Below are 18,572 nucleotides of genomic sequence, written 5' to 3'. Positions count from 1 at the left end.
GAGGCTGCTGGATGGGCACCCCTGCCTTTTACTTAAAGTTAGACTGTGCGAGCCCCCAGAATCCATGGCACACTGGGCCTGGCAGAGTCTTCCTCTTCCCGTAGTATTAGAAGAAACGGTTTCAGAACTGTGTCACCAGCTCAGAGCTGTCGTGGCTGTCGGATGTGCTGGGTGGTTACCTCAGGCCCAGCGCTTCTGAGGGCCTTGTGTTGGCCACCCCACTAGTTCTGTGGATAGGAGGTGCTACCTGGGGCTGAGGGTCAGGTGGTGGAGGCAACAGGGGGTCACCTCCCCATTCCCCGCACTCATCATGTGGGAGGCAGGAGCGGCAGCTTGCTCTGCCCTGCTTTGCTACCCTCCTTTTGCACTGTGTCTTGCTTCTCCATGGCGGTGGGAAATGCCGACCCTCTGCCCCAAGTAATCCCCCAGCTCTGTTGCCTGTGGAGAGAGGATTAGGGGTGGGTTGAGTCATGTGGCATGGAGTGTGCTTTACCTCAGGCCAAGCCTCGCCACCCTGCCCCCAGTATGGCCCTGCAACTACTACCCAGCCATAAAACCACTCTAGCATGTTCCATGGGCAGCATCAGAGCCAGCCCTCAGAGAGAACTCCTGGATGCCTTTCTATGTGAACAGGTGAGAAAAGGGATGAGTGACCTGGCTAAGCTATATACCAAAGGGTGGTGGTGGTTTTTTTGTGTGAAGACACTGGGATTCGTTTCAGGAGCTTGGGATTCAGGCTCTAGTACTGTCCTTTGTGACCACAGACAAGTCACTGAGCCCTTTCACCTCATATCAGCATCATAAAACCACACTAGTTAATTCCTTTGTCCTGCCTATTTAGAAGTGCCTCTTTCCAGCAAGAACGCCTTGTATGGACAGCATCTGTTCCACCAAGGGCAAGGTGGGAGGGAGGCCCAGCTCCATACGCCTGGAAGGGGCGTGGCCAATGGCACAAGGGGTGGGGCCTCAGGCAGTCAGTGTGTAGCACCACTCAGACTGCGGGGCTGAACTCCCCCCCGGCTTCTCTCAGAGATGCCCAGAGCGGCAGAACAGTGCTGATGGTGTTTCAAAGGGGGCCAGAACTCCCAGTGCTATCACTGCTGAAGCAGCGGCAGCAGCTCTGGACCCATTTGAAATGCTGGTCCTCAGGGCAACTGCCCCCTTTGACCCCAGCCCTTTTTTGGCAGGCCTGACAAGCCCTCTTGGCCAATGCTCAGGCAGGTTTCTGGGACTCCTGGAGCTTTCAAAGGGCCCACCAAGCAGGGCCAGTGCTAGACGCAGTGTGGCCCAGGGCAGAAAGCCAAAGCACCATTACATGGGGCTGAAATCTGGGGTCCGGAGCCCTGACTCCAAAGGCAGAAGCTGAGATTTGTTTCACATGAAGTCACGGGCAATCACGCTGCTTGCTATGGTCTGACTATGCTGAAAAGTGGGCTGTGTAGTTTTTAAAGGAATGGGGGGCCAGGATGGCTCAGAAGGAAAATGATGAGAAGTCCTGGTCTAGGCCATTCTGTGATCCAAACAGGGATAATGAAGTCATGTGTCTCATAATCTTTTTAAAGTCATCTCCTGTTTTTGCACTTCAAGGCTGTATATGTGCAAGCCAGTTGAGCACCCGCCTGTTAGTCTGCACCAGTGCTAGTGTAAGCAGCACTGAGGGATTTCTATGCAGCTAGAAAGCCGCTCAATATATTTCTCTCGGACTCTCCTTATCAGGGACAAATGGTACCATTTGACCTCAGAAAGCAAGTTCCTAAAGCATCTTGAACCCTCCACAGCTTTTGGGGCTGCAAGGCTCAGCGCCCACTGCAGTAAAGGTTGTTTTGTTGCACATCTCTTTGGGAGTAGAAGCAGGTGGTACATAGACAGCGCACCTCAGTCATGCAGGAGAGAGATGTGTTGCTGCTACTCTCCTGCTGTCTACCAGAGATGCCAGAGATTTAAAAATAAAAAGAGACACAGTGGGAAATATGGCCCTTCACAACTCTTTGGTCTGCAGTGGAAGACCTCTTTGGTGGTGTAAGTCAAGTCAGAGTTTGGCTGCTTGTGCCCTGTAAGCTGATACAAAATCCTAGGAATTCCAAGTGTAGGTCCCAAGAGGAAGTTAATTCCATTGCACACCTCATGCTTCATGGTATACGGCTTACAACATACCTAGTAATATAATAAGCTGCACATTTGACCCTGAGTCCCTGGAAACTGGGAAGTAGACTGGAACTGGTTGTGCAGATGCAACTTCTCTATGGCAGGGGATTGCTGTAGTAAAAGGGATGAACCGAATCCTTCTCTGGGGTGCTGGGACTGTCAAACTCTTTGAAAGCTTCCAAGGCTCAACAGTAGTATATGTGAAAAGCTGCTCAATACTAGCATTGATTCAGTCTCCCAGAGCTCCACAGGTCACCTCTGGACTTTAAAACTGTTTATCAACCAGGGATACATGTACCATTGGGGCTGCACTGAGGTGTTCCGGGGGGTACATCAACTCATCTAGATATGTGCCTAGTTTTACAACAGGCTACATTAAAAACACTAGTAAAGTCAGTATAATCTAAAAATTCATTCAGACAACAGCTTGTTTCAACTGCTTCCTATGCCTTACGCAGAAATGTAAGTAGAATATTTCTGTTCCAGTTCCTTTATTTGATAATGAGATGGTAGAACATCAGCAAGTTTTCAATAGTAGTAGTCTGGGATATTTTTGAATGTTTTTGTAAGTAAGTAGTGTTTAAGTGAGGTGTTACTTGGTGGTATGCAAAACAAATCTGACTCCTGGAAAGGGTACAGGAATCTGGAAAGATTGAATGGTATTTGTTTCAAGACCTCAGATTACTTTAGGACCATATTTTTCAACCAGTGGTATGTGTATCCATGGGATATGAGAGAAGTCTGGGGGTACTTATATATTTTGTTTTTAAAAAAGAGATACTGTATAAAAAAAAGGCTGAGAAACACTGCTTTAAAATGTTTTAAATGACTCATGTCATGTCCCTCAGAGGCAGCATTATACCCTGGTTTCTGGGGGGCAGCCAGCTGGAAGTTGAAGAATGCCCAGCACTTGCTCAAAAAGCTCAGAGGATGTCTTTGAAGACCACTGGAGTGGAGTCTTGGGGTCCATTCTCTCTCTCCATCAAACAGGTTTGAATATGCGAGGTGCTTTGTGAGCACCACTGTGGGACTCAGTAGTAGCTATGCTTACCTGCTCAGTCACCATATTTCATGACAGTCCTGGAGGATGAGAAGCGCTGTGTAAAACCTGAGCCTGGAGTGTGACTTTCCTGTGAGATTCAGTTGGAGGAATCGCAGCAAACTGCTTTATCTTCTCACACCATTACAGCTCAAACACAGGAGCACATGAAACACTTAATATACTGCATGGCTGGCACTGCCAGGAACAGATGAACAGAAAAAGTCTAATTCTAGTGCAGAAACTAATTTGGATAAAGACCAACGGAAGCAGGGAGGAAAGTTGCCATTTGAATGAGGTTACAATCTAATTTCTGATGAGAACAAATCCCAAAGCCAAAAGAAAAGAAAACTACAGGTTTTCCACAACAAAGAGGCCACACTAATAGTTCTGCCCAAACACACACACCTCATCAATCCAGTAGAAATGTAGTGAATAATGCTAATAATACAACTTGGTAAACTTCAGAAGAATGGTGGCATCTGTCGTGTGTCATTTAGTAAACCCAGATGACCACTTAGGTCAGAAAAGATGAAAGGGATTCCTTATAGCTTGACAGTGTGGCCATGATATAGAAGCAGGAAACTTTAAGCCTATATTACCACTTTACTTTGCTGTAATTTTCTGGGTCATTGGGTCAGAGGTGCTTTTCACACCCCAAGTGCAGCAAATTGCAGCTCTGCAACATACCAGAGCAAGTAGCTGCTCCCCTCGTGGAGGTGGTTTTTACCTACAACCCTGGGAGAGCTCTCTCCCTGCAGTCTTGCCATGATCAGATGGCTGTGTTAAAGCACTGCCCCAGCTGCACTTTAATTTTAAAAGTGTGGCCAAAAGCCAGTGCCCATGCTCACCCGCCCTGCTAACAGCTGGAGACACCACCATTTCAGCGGTGGTTATGAGTCAGCATTACTTCTAGTATTACTGCAAGATATCCACTGAGAAACAGCTGCAGGTTGATGAAAAGCGTATGGATCATCCTGCCATGGCTCTTATGTCACCTGAGTACCATTGATCAGTAATTTACTGCAGGTGCTACAGCAATCCCCTTCCTCAACACATTATATCCTAATGCATTTGCTATTACTGATCAAATGGCACAGCGATAACAATACCCAACCAAATGAACATTATGAATTCCTGTGCACGTAGCTTCTCACTAGTGCAAAGTTAGTATCTTTTTGACAGCAGAGATGGATGCAACTTCTCTTTTCCTTTCTTCAGCTATTCTCCATCTGCCTACTCTTAGCACAGGTTCATGCCTGGTTGGAGTCAGACACTTTGTCTCCTGGGATTAAAACATCATCCACCCACTCTACTGTACACTCATCAGAGGCAATGAAACAACCATATTCTCTTCTCCCTAGAAAGGCAGCAACTTTTTTCCAGGAAGGACTACCTTGTCCCATCCCCCATAAGCCTCAGTTGATTTGGAGGTTGTCACAAAAATCTTTGCAAATTGTAGTTTGCAAATAACTACCGGTTGAACCCCTCTCATCCAGTACCCTCAGGACCTGACTCGTGCTGGATGAGAGAATTTGCCAGATGATGGGAGGCCAATATTGTCTAGCACATTACCAATGCTTCCACTGCTTATTGGGCTCTTGTCTGTACCTCAACCAGTGTAATCTATGCCAGCAATGCCTGTCTGCTATGGACATTGGACAAACTGGGCAAACACATTGCCAAAGAATGAATGGACACAGAGCAGACATTAGGAATCTGAACACACACAAACTTGTCAGCTGCATTTCAGTGGAGTGGGCCATTCTGCTAAAGACCTGAGAATATGCATCCTGCCACAAAGAGACTTTAACAGCAGATTACAAAGGCAGATGTGCAAACTGGGGTTCATACTCAAATTCAATACATTAACACTTGGCCTCAAAAGAGATAGCAATTACCTTGCACAGTACAAGGACTGTTTTCCTTCCTTTGGTATTCATAATGATTACAGGCAGGACACTTATTAGTATCCCACATCCCTCACACCCGCCTTCAGTTCTATGTGTCTGAGTTGTTTGCTTTTATTTCAGTTTTTTGGACCTCTGTGTTATATAACTGTCAGTCTGTACTGGAAATGCTATATTTCTAGATCTGAAGAAGTGGCTCTGCCCCAGGAAAGCTCATCACCTAATAAATTATTTTTTTAGTTTTTAAAGTGCTGCATGACTGCTGGTTTGTTTTGTGAGCTTTTAGAAGACATTTAGGTGTAAATTACAGCTAAACAACAGCACAGAACATTGAGAGCCAGGACTGGTGGCGGTAAATAATTTTTATGGAACCACAGGAAACTTGGCCACAAGCATGCTAGGTGGTTATATGGCTAACTAAAATCATGCCGGATTATGGAGTTTGCCAGACAAGAGAATTCTGGATTAGAGAGATTCAACCTGTATAATAAACATCGGAACTGAGGAGATATAATTTATGATGCAACTGTGGTAAATGCAGGCCATGTTATAATGTCTACGCTCCTCGAGAGTATTGTGGGCAGCACTGTTCACTCTCTCTCAAAAAGGGTGTTTAAGAATCAGAGGAGATTCAGAAAATGGTGACAAAAATGATCAAGGGGATGGAAAACCCTTTTATATGCATAGAGGATTGTTACCTTAAAAGGATGAGGAGTTGGGGGGCTATGACAAAACTATATCAAATAGCGAAGGGTCTAGAGAAAGGAAACAGAGATCATTTGTTCTCTCTGTCTTATGCAGGAAAAAGGTAATAGTACATGTAATTGAAAGATAGTGAATTCAGAACTGATAAAAGGAAGTTTTTTTGCATTGATCTTTTAATTAGACTTAGGAACTCACTGCCACCTGACGTTGTGAGGCCAAGAATTTATTAAGAACCAAAGAAGGATATGACATTTATATGGATAAAGTTAAAGCAAACAACGTTTTGGTAGGAACACAACTTTCTTGCTTTATGGAAAAAAATATTTCCCATTTGCCCACTCTGAGGTTTTTGACATTTTTCCTCTGAAATGGCTGGTGCCAGCCTTTCTAGGAAATGGGATTCTGGAACAGATGGACTTGAGTTCTCACTCAGCATGGCAATTCCTATGGACCTGTGCAAAAGGGAAAATACTGAAAGAGCTCTGCTCTCAGTCCCACCTGTGCAGCCTTCTGGGAATCAGTCCTGAACCTTAGTGCTACTGTGCACAAATAGGGTCAGTGTCTCATTCATTTATCTTCTTCATGGCACCTTACAAATTCACGTGGTGCATGGGTCACATAAAACAACACAGAGCAGTTCTAAACGAGACTCTGTTCTTTTGTAAGCATAGTAATGGGAGTCGAAGCAGCTCTGCCCTCACCAAGTGTTTATTAAACTTGTATTGTATCACATCTTCCAAGCAGACAGCACTCTTTGCTGCAATTGAGTCCATAGTTGATTGTGCAATTGATTCCACTGTGCTTTCTGCTGGGTTGCACAGAATGGGCAGAGTTCAGAACAAAGTCTAAGTTGTGTGAAACATTCTTTTTATGCCAGGGCCGTGTGCATTTCACAAACTGACTCCCCTAGATTCAGTGGGCAACATGCAAAAGGGGAGAGGGGCGTTGCACATCAGAATTGCATGGCGGAGACCTCCGTATTGACACCAAGAACATATTTTCAAAAATTACAGCTTTTTTTCCCCTAGATTGCTGCAAACTTGTTTGCCCTCTTTGTTAAATAATAAGATATTTTTTATATGTGTGTGTGTATATATATATAGTTACAGTTATATCAGCCAGGATGCTTAGAAATATAATACAACATATGTTCAAGTAGTCATATTACAAAATGCTAACATTCTGTCAGCTTTTTTTTTTTTGATCGCTGCTTACAAAATGTTAGGAACTATTAGCAAAGGGATTGATAATAGGACAGAAAATATAAAACCTCTCTATAAATCCCTGGTACGCCTATTCCTTGAATACTGCATGCAGTTCCAGTCACGTCATCTTAAAAAGACATAGAATTGAAAAAGGTACAAAGAAGGGCTGCAAGAATGATTGAAGGTATGGAACAACTTCCATACAAAGAGAGATTTAAAAAACAGGGACTTTTCAGCTTGGAAAAGGAATACATAAGAGAAGAAATGAGAGAGGTCTATACAATTGTAAATGATGTGGAGAAAATGAATAAGGAAATTGCATTTACTCTTTTTCATAATAATAGAACTAGGGCTCACCCAATGAAATTAATAGGCAATAAGCTTAAAAAAACAAAAGGAAGCAAAGAAAACTTCAGTCACAGACTCAGCAGGTGCAGAATGATGGTTGAATGCACCCTTGGCCATTTAAGAGCAAGGTTTAGATGCTTATTGACCTGTTTGGAACTTTCTGAAACAAACATCCCTGCTGTTATTAAAGTGTGCACTATTTTACACAACATTCGTGAATCTGGACAGCAGACCTTCCTGTTCATGTGGAATTCTGACGGTGAGCACATAGGCAGGGCTTACTCACAGCCACCTACACAACCATACACCAGTAACCACGTTCAGGCAGCGGCAATATGTGATGCTTTGAAGCATAGCTTCATGAATGATCTGTAACACACATGCTACCGATGTATTTCTCTCTCATAATGCTAATTAATCATATCATGTCTTAATGAATGAATGCCTTTACTTGGTGGGAGGGGGTTAAGTTGCAGTAAGTAGAATTCATGTGGCAGGCAGCTGTGCTTTCAGCCCTCCCCCAACCCCAAACAATGATTTGAGCTCCCTACCGCTCCTGCATGCCACAAAATCACACTGAGCTCAAAGGAGTGATTTTATTTTGTGGGGAGGAGAGGTTTCAGTGGCAGGGAAAAGAGACATTGTCAAGGGTGCTTGAATAGCCTTCTGCAGTTGCCCTTGGGCTGGAGCAGTGGGCTAGCCTTGCCCTCCCTCCCTGCATTCAGGGACTGTGATGACAGGGTGTATGTGACCTCCTTTCAGGGGACTCTGGGAAGCTGGTATCAGCTCCTGCAGTGATGTGTTGGGAATCCCTCTGCAGCTTCAGCGGGGAGCGCAGGACCTCAGTTTGCTCCATAACTGCTGTTACGAGCTCTGCCACGGCCTCTCTCTGCTTTGCCTCTTGCTGTTGCTGGAAGTCAAGCATTCTCTGCTGCAGCTCAGCTTGACTGATGCCACTGAGCTCTACCATGATGCCACATGATGTCCTTTGTCAGCTTATTGTGTTCTGCTTCATTCCACTCCATGCGCTGCCAGATGATATCCTGATTGAGCCTCTTTCTGGTTCTCTCTCCCATGCTGGGCATTGCAGCTGGAAAGTGAAGGTCAAAATTAAGATACAATTCACATAATGTGTTTTCAAATGGAATGAATGGGTGCCTGTGTCTACTGTCAGGGAAAGCTTCTTTTTTGAAGGCCGCTAAAGGCTGATTAAGGATGTGATTGTAAGCTTGCGTTTCACAATATATCATTTGCCCTCACTTATCTAGCATATTTCTTTGTGGACATGGTAAGCTATAAGCAATTGTACACTTTTGGAGGGAAGAGGAGGGCTGCAAAGCAGGGGAAGCTGCCAGGTGTCCCGGTGGTGTCCTGGGGCAGGAGAAAATTTTTTTCGGACGTTCCTGGAGCCAAATGGTGAGAGGGGATGGTGGGGAAGGGTTTGATTACAGCTCCCTGGGGGGCATCCCTGTAAAATAAAAAGAATTAAAAAATAAAATACAATAAAAATCAAAAGAAATGCTAGGTGGAAAGAGACATGGGAGGGGAGATGCCCAGCAGAGCCCAGTAGCCATGTGGCACTGTGGAGTCCTGAAAAATAAAAATAAATGCTGGATGGAAAGGGATACAGTGGTGGTGGTGGGGGGGGGCGGTCGCTGCCTGGAGACGCCGGCATCCACGTGATGTGAGGAATTCCTGTGAAATAAAAAGAAATGCTGGGTGGAAAGGTCATGGTGAGGAGACACCCTGCAGAACCTGTAAAATGTGTTGGGGAGCCTGCCAGCTGCTGCAGGCAAAGGTAAAGGAGGAAGAAACATGGTAAAAAACATCCAATGCAAATTCCCATGCTTCTGTAGGTTGCCAAAGACATCACCTTCCTAAAGCTAACGTATGGAGAAAGAACACCAGGCTTCATGGTGGGCTTGCTCCCCATAAGCATGTGCAGCTGTTGATAATAGTGGGAGGTCTGTGGAATTGCCCCTGCCTGCTGGTTGGCTTTCCGGACCTTTTAATAGGTCTCCTGGAGTTCTTACACCTTCACCCGGCATTGCATAGTCCCAGGAGTAACTTCTGGCAGTCATCTTGCATGACATCTGATTATAGATATTTGTATTTCTCTTGGCCACCTGAAGTCTCTATGCCTCTGATTGGTCTCCACAAATCACAAGAAGATCTAGAATCTCCTGGTGGGTCCATGCTGGGGTTCTGTTGTGAGACTAAGTACTAGGCAGCTCATTACCCTGAGTGCTCATGATTGCAGTAGATGGCTGCCGATGCAGTTGCTACTGATGTGGTGCGATGTAACGGGCAAAGGAATTTTTTCATAAGTGCCCTTTATATTCGCAGGGCTGTGTGCTGCTGAATTCTAATTCAAATTCTAATCCAATCAAAAATTCATGGGGTTCCTGTGACCTTCCAGCACCCCTGGACAGGGAGCAGTGGAGAAGGAAGCAGCCATACATGGAGGATCACTGTGTAGCTTTGTGGGATACATATGGGATACTTCTGGAGGCTAATAAATTCAAATTAAGGACATGGCACTTCCACACTACCCTTTATTTGAAATTTGAAATTGATGCTATACCCATCCTGTAATATGGACATTTTGTTATCGGTATTATGGCTCAATAAATCGAGCTAATGGTATTTACAGTGGAGACAATGATGTTTTAAAATCAAGCTAACTCCTTTAAATTTGATTTTATCTAGTAGGCAGACACAGCCTAGGACATTCCAGAAATTTTCTGCTTCTATGATCCAAAGACAAAGAAGCATCAAGACAACCCATGGTGAATATTCATGCTTTAGGCAGACACTTAATTGTAAAAAAAGAATAAAGGGTATGTTATTGTCACCAATAAATCTAGGTTGCAAAGTGGCCCGTGCCAATCTCATTTCTTTCCAAAGGAAATACTTGGGTTGTGTTTTTGAAACTGCAGGAAAACTCCTGTTTGGGGAGTATGACAGAATCAGGCTAGAGGGCAACAAAAGAATGATCATGGGGAGCTATATCAGCCCCTAGACTGAATAAGTCCCTGTTCCCAGTGTAAACTAGTGAGGGCTAATCCAGAACCAGCAGGGATTTACTAGAAGCAATCAGGGCAATTAGCCCAATTAAAACACCTGGGACCAGTTAAGAGGCTTGTAGACTCCAGGGAGCCAGGTTAAGCAGGACAGCTGGAGCTAATGAATAACCAGCTGAGAGTGGCTATAAAAAGATGTCTGTGCTCCCAGCTCAGGGCTGGGTGAGAAGAGAAGGAGCTGGGGTGATCCCGAAAGGAGCAAGCACAAGTAGGTACTGGAGGGAAGTGCCTGAGGCAAGGAGGGTGCTGGAGACTGCTGTGGGGGAAGTGGCCCATGGAATTGTTGCTGTTGAACTGCTGAAAATGGAGATATTGTTGGCAGCTGCTATCACAGGTCCCTGGGCTGGAGCCCAGAGAGGAGGGCAGGCCTGGGCTCCCTCCTTCCTTCTTATTCTCAGTACAGCACAGGAAAAAGACTGATCTGTAGGAGGTGATTGTCTTGTCTGAATCATTTGGAGGGCAGAAGACGCTAAGGAACCTACTTCTGTTTCCCTGGGCTAGGCAATGATGAGAGAAGCTCCCCAAAACAGCTAGCTGGTGTCTAATGTGAGTGCTGCTGTGAGTCTCTGAAGAAATAACTTCCCAGAAAGTCTGGGAACCACCAAGCCAGAGGAGGAGCTTTGCCACAGTAGTGGAAATGTTTTAGGTTTCTTTTAGCTATTAAAACCTTGACCTGACATAAGCCGTGTCTACACGTGCATGCTACTTCGAAGTAGGGGCACTAACTTCGAAATAGCGCCCGTCACGGCTACACGCGCTGGGCGCTATTTCGAAGTTAACTTCGACGTTAGGTGGCGAGATGTCGAAGTCGCTAACCCCATGAGGGGATAGGAATAGCGCCCTACTTCGACGTTCAACGTTGAAGTAGGGACCGTGTAGTCGTTGCGCGTCCCGCAACTTCGAAATAGCGGGTTCCGCCATGGCGACCATCAGCTGAGGGGTTGAGAGACGCGCTCTCTCGAGCCCCTGCGGGGCTCTATGGTCACCGTGGGCAGCAGCCCTTAGCCCAGGGCTTCTGGCTGCTGCTGCGGCATGCTGCTGGCACAGGGTCTGCAACCAGTTGTCAGCTCTGTGTACCTTGTGTTGTTTAGTGCAACTGTGTCTGGGAGGGGCCCTTTACGGGAGCGGCTTGCTGTTGAGTCCGCCCTGTGACCCTGTCTGCAGCTGTGCCTGGTACCCTTATTTCGATGTGTGCTACTTTGGCATGTAGACGTTCCCTCGCAGCGCCTATTTCAATGTGGTGCCGCGCAACGTTGAAGTTGAACATTGACGTTGTCAGCCCTGGAGGACGTGTAGACGTTATTCATCGAAATAGCCTATTTCGATGTTGCTACATCGAAATAAGCTATTTTGATGTAGGCTTCACGTATAGACGTAGCCATACACACTTATAAAATGCATAACAAGACATGGGAGTTGGGTGTGACTCTGCCAATATCATTGCTATGATAAAATGTTTTAGGTCCTAATAATTAACCTTGTAATCTTGCTAAATTGGTAACCAATGAAAGAAACCATTAGTGGCAAATTAGTTACTAGCAGTGGGCAAGAAAACGCCCAACCAAGGGAAGACAAGAAAAATATTAGTTCTTAAACACGTCACATGGCATCAGCTACATAAACTAAAGATTTTTTTAAATGATGCAAATTTTCTAAAAGCTGATTTAAGAATTAATCTTTACGTAAAAAGTTCTGTTTGGATTTCTTTGAAAAGAGATTTCATTTCCTGTCAAACTCTAGCAAAATTGAAAGTGTCCCAAATAAAAATAGGGACAATAGAAGACTCAAGAACAAACCAATCCAAGGAAAATGTCCATCAAACTTCAATAGGAACTTGTGAGTTCAAGTTCACTGAAACACTGCCAGCCTGTCCTATTTAAACACAGGGATATGGAAATGCTGCTCCTACTTACATTAGTGAAATTTAATTTCACTTGTTAATCACCAGATGGTTAGACCAGCTATTCCTGAAGAAGTGGGTTTAAACACTGGTAACCAGACAAATGAGATGTAACTTGGTTTAAGATTCTTAATATTCATAATTAGCCTGCTTCAAGACAGCTTCTGAAATAGCTTCTTGGTTAACATTGCTCGCTTTGCCCAATTATAAACTGTTGAGATTAACTGGATAGGCTTTCTTGCTCTTGAAATGATTAAATTATTTTTGCCTCCACAAACACCTTTAAGATGCTAAAATTGAATTCACAAAAGCTTTTTTTGTGGAGGCAATACATTCTAATTTGGACTTTTTTGTTCACTTTGAAGAGCGTAACCTCCCTTCCGAGGTCTCCACACAGAAATATTTAAGTAATATAAGAGGTGTCCACAGACAGTGTAGTGTAATTTGTTGTCATCTTTAATGTTTTCTTTCTCTAATAATCAAGCGTTTAACAAGACATTTATCTTATCTTTGCTTGATCTTGATCATCGTGTCCCTTAAGTAGTGTAAAAGAACCCATCTGACTACAGTAACAGGAGTCTCAGGGAAGCTGGCAGTAAGAGCTGGTCTACCATTTCTTGTTTCTTTATGTGGTACTTTTAAAAAAGGAAAATACAATTTAACAATTATTCTCTCAACTCCACGGTAAGTAAGCGTAACTTCAAATCCTAGTCAAGACAGAGTTTAATCAGTTTGTTGACATGATTTGGCATCAAGCAGAGTGGGGCTCATGAATCTTTACCTGCACAAGGAGACATTTTTTTTCACAGCAAAACTGCCCGAGACTTGAAGCCTGTGGCCTCCTTCTCTTCTCTCAGGCTCAGAAAATATATACAGTACCTGCTTTTCTCCAGATCAGTCTGCCAGCTAATTACCCATAAAGATTGAAATCATGAATTGCAACTCAAAGCTTTTCACAGGCGTTAGGGGAGTATTAAATGGGAAATTCTAAAGCTAAATTAGTTTCCCACTGCAAACATTTAAAAAACCTGCTCTTAATTAAAATGGGGGGTGGGGAGTTAGTGGATTTAAGTTTCTTCCCACCTACTGCCATCCCATGTGTTTTTAGCCCAGTGCCTCTACTAGCTTCATTGGAGACAATGGAGTTAATGCCAGTTTGAACCAATGAAGGATCTGGCCTTTCAGGGATTGGTCAAGCTGGAAAATACTTCCACAGCATTAGTTCTTTCTCCCGTTCCAGGTAACCTGGCAACTGCTAAGCCTTTCAGAGCTTGTGGAGAGTGCAGTCAAACACTCCTGGCTGTGTCAGTTGACTCAGATATGGAGAGCTTGGCTGTGGTGCTCTAAAACTGCCATGTAGATGATAGGGCTCAGACCCTGGGTGGGAGGATGGCCCCCAGCCAAGACCTCTACCCTCTAGTTCTGCAGCCCAAGCTCTGCAAACCCCACTCAGTAGTTATGGGACAGCCAGGTGTTTAACTGCAGCATGCAACATACCTTCCTCCATCTCTACTAGGAAGGAGCGATTCATTTGTCAGCTAGATTCCCACTCCAGGAACTTCCTAATCGATCTGTGAAAGAGGAGCTTGCACTTGAGCAATGCCAAGGCTGAAGTCATCAGTCTTCTTCTGAGACTGGAGTTTTTAGACAAGCCTGGTGGTTTCAACAAAACTAAGCTTAGTGAGCTCAGCATTCATCTGTACTAGATGTCTCTTCCCTGGTTTAGCAATGCACTAGAATTTGGATCAAAGACAGATACACTCTTAAATGAAATTCTGATGCCTGACAGGATGACAATGAACTGCCTTCTTGTGATCAGCAAGATACTGTCTCGCATCTACCTGCAATTGTACTTTAGGCCTTGTCTACATGGGGGGATTTAAGTCTCTGGTGTAACTGTGCCAGTGCAGACCCTTAATGTAGGAAGGCTGAGTAGCTTATAAGGTGCAATTTTGTATCCAATTCACCATGCATCTGCTAGAAACTGGAATACAAAGAATTAGTGGAAAAATATGGTGCCACCTGCATTTGCTAAGGTTTGCACTGGTGACACCACTAATGGCTGTAAGCAGAGGTCCTAACTTTTCCCATTCATGTTTAGAATAAATTTTATGTGCACCACCATTAGAAACACATGATGTTGCCAGTTGGGTGCAGCCAATGCGTTTAACCTTTTGAGTTTGCTATGTCTTTTTAAACTAAAAAGGAGTCCAATTTCAACTGAGCAATTCCTGCTGCAAGATCATGGAGTGAATCAAATAATCGGTACTGGCCGATTGTCTGGAGTTCCTCTGGTTCATTTACGTAATTTGATGAGAGAGGTGTAGAAACTCATGTTTTCTACAAAGAAATGGACCAGGGTTGTGAGCTCAATCCTTGAGGGCTCACTTAGGGATCAGGGACAAATAGATTAAAAAAAACAAGAGGGGAGATGGTGTCTGATCCTGCCAAGAGTGTGGGGGACCAGACTCAATGACCTCTCAAAGTCCCTTCTGGTTCCATAAGGGGGGTGTGTGTGTGTGTGTGTGTAATGGAGGTGGTATTGCTGACAAACTGCAAAGCTGTGTGATAAATGGTCTTTATAATGCCCCTTGGGCTAATCACAAGCCCACTGCACACATCGGCCACCTCTGAAATTTCTTCCAAAGCATCAGAACTATTAGGAGCTGCCATATGCTGCCATGTTAATGTTAAAAAAACAAACAAAACAGGTGGTAGTAAAAGTGACATTTTAAGGCGGAAAATTATAACTGCTCCAACTCCCAATGCAATTAATGGGATTTGTTCTGTGAACTTCTATGTGAAAACAGGATCAGGAACTCATGGAATGGGCTGATTGAAATAAAATACTTCATGGCAATTTTTGGAAGTGTGTGGTATAGTTGGCTGGCTACAATTCCTGATCTCATACAACCTCCAGAAGTCTTACGTAGCCATTAACCACAGCCCCCAACTACTCAGTTTTTCCTGTAAGCTCAGCACTTAGGCAGCTGCTCAGGAGAGCTTCAGGTGTTGCCCACCTGATAAGCAGAGTGCCCACAGTGGGCAGCATGTTTCTAGGGTGGTGCAAATCTGCACATGCATTGGTGCACATAACAAAACTTATTCCCATGGATGGGGGGTGGGGAGAACAAGAGGGAGTACCTTGCCTGCAAAAGTGAATCTCACAGTAAATACAAGTGTCAGACAGGTAGTCAAGTTAGTCTATTTTCAAAAACAGCAAGAAGTCATGTGGCAATTTAACAGGTGTCTTGGAGCCTAAGACTTTGTGGGCAAGGACCCATTTTGTCAGAGGCTTCTGGTGAAGCAGGTCTTTGCCTGCAAAAGCTTAGGCTCCGAAAGATCTGTTACTCTATAAGGTGCCATAGGACTTTCTGTTGACAGTAAATACACAGAGGGCAGCTTGTGAACTGGTCTTGGTCAGGAAACTTTCCAACCAAAGTGCTGAAGGGTACTTAGAGTAAGTAGATGCTCTGAAACAAGTGGTTCTTCATGAACAAATCACTTAGGAAAGGGGGGAAAAAAATCAGAATCAACTTATCTAGCTGTAGTAACTTATGGTCCTCAGCTATTTGGACACTATTTTCCACTTGATTTATTTTCATGTCACAAAAATAGGTCTCCTCTTAACATAATCATAGAAATGTAGGCCAGGAAGGGACCTCAAGAGATCTAGTCCCCACCTTGACCATAAAGCAGGATTAAATATGCCAAGATGCTCTCTGAGAAACTTGGGTCATGATTTCAGCCTCTGTTCTCCCATCAGTGTTCTCAGCTACGTCACAAACATTTAGCATAAATCCCTTTGTGTGGAGGACTGGGAGAAGTATGATGTGGTAGGAGGGGCATGGGGTTGCTATGGGATGTAGGGCTGGCTCCCATCCGGTTCAAATCAGCATTTTATATTGGCTGTGATTTAGTTTCATTCTTAGTCGTGCAGAAAAAAGAAGCCTTTGAAGGACAACTCAGAAGGCTGAATAAGATACAAGATAACATTTTGTCTATCAAAGAATTTTTTGATTACATCAGCTATGATGGGTCCTTTGGATTATAAATCTAGATTGCTTTAGCCTCTTAAAATTTCTCATGGGGATATTTGTATATTAACATTTATGGTTCTGGTACTCCAGAGGCACAAGTTTTCAGTTCTTAGGTCTATGGATGCTATATATTTTTTTTTTCCATAGAGCTTTATTTGTGACTATACACCCAGATACTTTACAGGAGGTACTGCAAGTGTGAATGATCCTTGAAAAGACAAAACGTGAAGTAGCATCATTAGGTTTGAATCCCTCCATGTCTTACTATGTGTAAAATGACAATTGTTTTTCATGTATTGCTTTTTTAACCCATAAATCTCACAGATGGACAAGATTTCAGTAACACCTGGTTGGCAGGTCAAGAATCTAACATACAGAAAGGCAAAGGGATTTGGCTACAGTCCCACAGGCAGTTAGTAGTAGAGATGGAATGTGAGCTAATGGTCTTGACCACTCCCTTCTGTGTTGCATCCATTGGACTATATCTTACATCTTAGGAAAAAATAAATGCTTGCTTCCTTTGCTAGGGTATTGAGAGTATTGTCAGGTTAATAATGCTTATAAAATCCTTTGAAATCCTCAGACAGAAAGCATGGCAAAGGTGTAAATTAAGAGCAGAGTGAGACTTCCCTGGTGTAGCATGCCAGTAGGAAATGAGATTTTGTAAGCCCGTGGAAACATAACATGCCCAGCCTCCCAGCCCTCAGTTTTGCTTGCTTGTTTTAGGAGTGAATGTAAGGCCTATAAGAAGCTGGAGAGCTCTTGAGCTCACCTCACAGAACAGGCATGGCCCAGGTCAGGTTCCTCACACTGTACCTTTTGAATCCTGATTGACTTACTTCTTACAGAGGTGAGGGGGCCATCTGAGGCTTCTGTGTTTGCATAAACTGGTGCAAAAGGCCATGTGCACATTCCTGGTTTCAGTGTAGCCAGGAGCATGTGGGAGGAACAGGGCTGCCCCTCCCGCTTCTCCCCCACTGAGCAGTCTTAGGGGTGGAAGGAAATCTCTCTGCAGGCTCTTGCTGACAGTTCAGGGTTTGGCTCTTGGTCCTACCCATGTGCAACAGACAGGAGATCTGGCCATCTAGTCTCTTGGGCAGCCCCAAGGGCAGTGGTCCCCAAACTTTTCAGGGTCCCTCTTCCCTCAGAGCTCGTCAGGTCCCAGGGAGGGAGGAAGTCAGACATCAGGAAAAGCCTAAGGCTGGGGACAGGTCTGTGGCTAGAAGCAGAGCCAGGAATGGAACTGTAGCCAGCTGCTGAGGCTGGGTGTGAGGATCTGGGCTGTGGCTCAGGGATGGGATAGAGCAAAGATGGGAGCACAGCAGGACTGGGTGTTGCTCTCTTCCCATGCCCTTTGAGGGGCTGGTCTGGGCACCCCCAAGTATTCCTGGGGTGCACATCAGTTTGGGGACCTTTGCCCAAGAATCAGCTTGGTGAGTTTGGTCTAACAGTGTCTATGGCTTCTTTGAGGGTGTTACCTCCAGCCCCACTTCATGGGGTCTGTAGTTTTACGGTTGGCTTCAGGAGTGCATGCTTGGTGGCTGCCGCCTTCACAGCTCAGATCACTCTGTTCCATGCAGTCCCTAGGCAGAACAATCTTCCTCTTCCAGCTCCTTCCTGCGCAAGTTCCCTCTTTTAAGCTTCTCCACTTGTGTGGCTCCTGACTGATTTGTCTACAGGGGCACCCAGGCCTACAAGTGAGAAGCATGCAAAAAACAAACCAACCCAGCCACCAAAAACTCCTCAGTGATGCTCGAAGAGGGCACAGCAGGACCTCAAAGATTAAATCATAAATGAGCTGAGTGGCATCAGTGAGATTTCCTTTGGCCACGTGCAGTGCTGATGGCTGGCTAGTCCCTCCTTTGCGCCCGTGTAGCCAGGCCCACTGATGCCATGAGGGTAGAGGGTATGGCAAAGGAGGCAACGGCATAGGGACCCAATGTTTCAAGGGGGCCCTGAGCTCCCGGCCACTGCCACTAAGCTTTTAAAGCACTAAAGAGTGTTGCACTGCGTGACTTCTGAGGGGTAGGTGGGGAAGCAGCCCTGTGATCTAAGGCCTGTCTGCCCTTGGCCCCTGCCCTGTCCATCTGAGGCCCTACCCCTTCTGGGTGCATGAAGCCAGGGCCTCCCACGCTTCGCCCTCCAGCCCAAGGTAGCTGTTTGCTCTGCCGTGTTTAGGTATTAGAATGGTGTGTGG

This window comes from Carettochelys insculpta, chromosome 19 (assembly GCF_033958435.1).
Source record: "Carettochelys insculpta isolate YL-2023 chromosome 19, ASM3395843v1, whole genome shotgun sequence".
NCBI classification, from domain to species: Eukaryota; Metazoa; Chordata; order Testudines; family Carettochelyidae; genus Carettochelys; species Carettochelys insculpta.
The sequence above is the reverse complement of the archived record's forward strand: the minus strand, read 5'-3'. Positions refer to the sequence as shown.